The sequence below is a fragment of the Aethalodelphis obliquidens genome, unplaced genomic scaffold (genome assembly GCF_003676395.1).
Source record: "Aethalodelphis obliquidens isolate GAN/ISIS:26980383/991018 unplaced genomic scaffold, ASM367639v1 scaffold2, whole genome shotgun sequence".
NCBI classification, from domain to species: domain Eukaryota; kingdom Metazoa; phylum Chordata; class Mammalia; order Artiodactyla; family Delphinidae; genus Aethalodelphis; species Aethalodelphis obliquidens.
In genome coordinates, this window is record NW_020837946.1 from 84,551,898 (window position 1) to 84,555,763 (window position 3,866).

Genomic DNA, 3,866 nt, shown 5'->3' on the forward strand with positions numbered 1-3,866 from the left:
CACCCACCTAGAGTCAGCCAATGACACTGGGACATGGGCCTTTTTCTTTTCTTGGGGACCCACCCATTCTAAACTCTCAATGTTTATTTTCCAACTTTCTTCATGCCCCCAGCCCAAGGAATTTTTATCTAATGAGCAAGAGGACATCTTGATTCTTTACTTATTGGGTAGTTTTCCAAATATTTTGCCCATGCCTTCAGTTCTTTTGACTTTCCCCAAAGAGCAGGATCTTGAAACCCGAAAGCTAAGACTTTACTTATTTTCACTTTGCATTTTGATGTGTTATCTCTTCCCTGAATTTTCTGGAAAGGACCAAAGGGTTCAAAGAAAGGGGAAAGTATCAGTTAATTTTTTAACACTTTAACCCTCCTAATTTTTTATATACAGTGTAATAAGCCATGAATAAAATTGCAGAATTAATGGAGAGTTTAAAATACGGTGAAGCAAACTCAGTGTATGAAAGAATTGTAAGGAATGAGAGAAGGAACAGAAAAAGAAAATAAAGAAAGTGTGTATTTTTGTTCAAATATGTGTGTTGGACCCGCGGGTGGAAGATGGCATCTGGGTTCAAAACTGTGGAACCTCTGGAGTATTACAGGAGATTTTTGAAAGTGAACTGCCGTCCTGATGGAAAAGAACTTGGTGAATTGAGAACCACAACTGTCAGTGTAGGTTCAATTGGTACTGCAGATGGTTCTTCTGTAGTGAAGCTGGGAAATACTACAGTAATTTGTGGAATTAAAGTGGAATTTGGAGCACCACCAACATGCCCTGATGCCCCTGATAAAGGATATGTTGTTCCTAATTTGGATCTATCACCTCTGTGTTCCTGGAGATTTCGGTCTGGACCTCCTGGAGAAGAGGCCCAAGTGGCCAGCCAGTTCATTACAGGTATCATTGAAAATTCAGATAATTCAGAAAGAGGACTTATGTATCTCTCCAGGAAAGCTTGCTTGGGTTCTATACTGTGATCTCATTTGCCTCAACCATGATGGAAACATTTTGGATGCTTGTACCTTTGCTTTGTTAGCAGCTTTAAAAAATGTACAGTGGCCTGAAGTTACTATAAGTGAAGAAACTGCTGTAGCAGAAGTTCATTGAAAGAAGAGAAGTTATTTGAGTATTAGAACTCATCGGTTGCAATTTCCTTTGCTGTGTTTGATGACACTCTGCTTACGGTTGACCCTACTGAAAAGGAGGAACATCTGGCAACTGCAACCTTAACAGTAGTAATGGACGAGGAAGGCAAGCTATGTTGTCTTCACAAACCAGGTGGAAGTGGACTGACTGGAACTAAACTTCAAGACTGTATGAGCCAAGCAGTTATAAGACACAAAGAAGTAAAAAAACTGATGGATGAAGTATTTGAGGGTATGAAACCCAAATAAACAACCACCGCGTTTTCAAAACAGATTTGTAAAAGCTGTATTTGTTACACTGTGCACAAACCTTTTATACTAAAATAAATATCAAACTACATTCTTCTGAAAAAAACAAAAAAGTGTGTGTTGGTGAGGTCTGCATGCTTTGATATGACATTGAATAAATAGAATTGGTAGTATACACCATGATGTTATTTGAGATAGATCTTAGTGTTTGAAGAAAGACATGAAAAAAATCATGGAAGTGCTCTGTTGTGACATCAGATTAAATGAAACAATTATAATAATAGGTAAATAAACTTCTAAGCACTGAGATTTTAAGATGCACGTCAATTTTTCAAATCACTATAAAAAAAAACCCTACATTTTAATTGCATTTAGCAAAATTGCTGAATCCCAAAACAGGCATTGTCACTTCTAAAATCTTCTAAAAACTCCCACAGAGAAAACTACCCCACCTGTCCCAATTCTAATCTTCTCCCAGGGACCTCTCTCCCAAACTCACTTAGTGTTTTGGTCACAGGGTATAGATGAAGAGATAGTATGAACAGAGCCAATAATGTTTCACTCATTTTCATTTTATCAAGTTCACTAGTTTTTAAGGTAGCTACAGAAACAGAAGGCCCAACAAGAAAACACCAGAGACTCCTGCTAACTGTCCCTTGATAAACATAACTCATCGAAAATATGTGTGAATAGATGACATTTAAAAAGGCAAAATCTTGACTATTCTTAGCTCACAAATTCTTTGGAAGCTTCTTAAAGGAATAAGCTGGCAATGCTCTCACATTTCAATTTTAAAATGAAAGGAATCTCTGAACTTTCCTTCTTTAGCAACAAACTCCCTTAACCCCTTGCCCCACTCCCATAAAGAAAAAAAAAAAAAAAAACAGAATAGGTTAAGATCCTTAGTATACATACTCCCCTTTCTGCCTAGATCCAGGTATAACCTGGAATCTGGATTTATCCTTCATACCTCATTAGTCAAGTTTAACACTTTTATTTTCCTCTTTAGTTTAGATTGCATTTTCTCACGATTAAAAATGGATAGCTGTGGCTTGGAAATGGGAAACTACACCATCTACGAACTAGAACAAAGTTGAAGACAACTCTAAATTTTTTGAAAATATTTTTGGTAATTCCATGATCTTTCCTGACAATTGGTTACTCTACCCTCACTGAATCCTGTGGTATAAAGTTACACACCCAAAGTTTATGGTACAACAAAGTACAGCTTCAGAGCTAGTAGTAGCATTTCTTTTTCTTTTCTTTTTTTAATTGAATGGTCTTTCCAAGCAAGTCTAATTAGCTAACAGTGTTATAGCTCTGGAGTACTGAGTTCATTAAAGATATTCGGAGTACTGGTCCTGCAAAGCTTAGCTGCATGTGGCTATTGGATCACATATCTACTTTTCTGCCATGTAAGAAGAAAACATCTCAGAATATAACTATTAGTTGGCTTTGTGGTGTTGGGTTAGTGTGCCAGTCTGAGGTTAGAGCAGAGATGGGATCCCAAGCCCTGGGCTTTGTATTATATAGTATTGTATTTTTGATGTTGTACTTAAGGGTCAATTACTGTTTCCATTATAAACCCTGTTTTTCAAGGGTTTATAGCTCACCAATTTTCATTTTGGTATGCAAGCTGCATGAATACACAGGTTTTAAAAATAGCTTAAATTGAGCAGTGCCATTTTTAGATATAAAGCAGTAAAATATACTTTTCATTGGTTTCAGTTTGTTTTGGAAGTTTCCAATCTAAAAGTTTATTCTATCTTAAAATGCAAAAATGCGTGTTTTTTTTTCATTCATTTTCATAACAACTTTGATGGTAAAAGGAAGCCAGAGTGGATATCAAATGACACTTCAAGGAGGAAAACAATTTAAAAATCTTTTTTGTGTGAAGATTTGTGGGTAGATGTCATTCCAGTCAATGTTCTTAAAAATCAATAAGCTAATCAATCAATATTCCCTGAGCATGAGCACTATTTCATGCCACTGTTGTGACAGGTACTGTGAGAAATGAAACAGCTCCCTGCCCACAATGTGTTTGAAATTCTAGTTAGAAATACAAAGACAGTAATATTAAGTATCAATATAACAGCAACATACATGGAAGCATTTAAGTGATAAATCATGTGGCCAAGAATTTAAGAGGCAAAAGCAAAGCAATTCACAGAGTCGTGCAACTTACTGATGCCTTGCAAAAAGAACAAGAAATTCCAATGTATGGTAATTGCCCAGATATGGAAATTTACCCATCTAGGGTCATGCGGTCTTAAAAACTCTTTCCCTGACCATCAGAATTAGAATATCCCTACTTAAGGGCAAAGTTGTTTTCTCTGCCATACTGAATGTTTCCAAATCATAAAAGCAAATTTTCTCTTGCATTAATTTAAACTAAACTTCTTGAAATGGTCCTCTACACAAGCTATTTTCACTCTGTCACCCTACTCTCACTCCCCAACCTATTCCAGTCTGGTTTCC

The 3,866-nt window shown here is 36.4% G+C and overlaps 1 pseudogene; it reads left to right on the forward strand.

The window, feature by feature from the left end:
- Positions 1–550: 550 nt before the first annotated feature.
- On the forward strand, positions 551–1,388 carry LOC113625064 (exosome complex component RRP43 pseudogene; annotated as a pseudogene).
- The last annotated feature ends 2,478 nt before the right edge of the window (positions 1,389–3,866 follow it).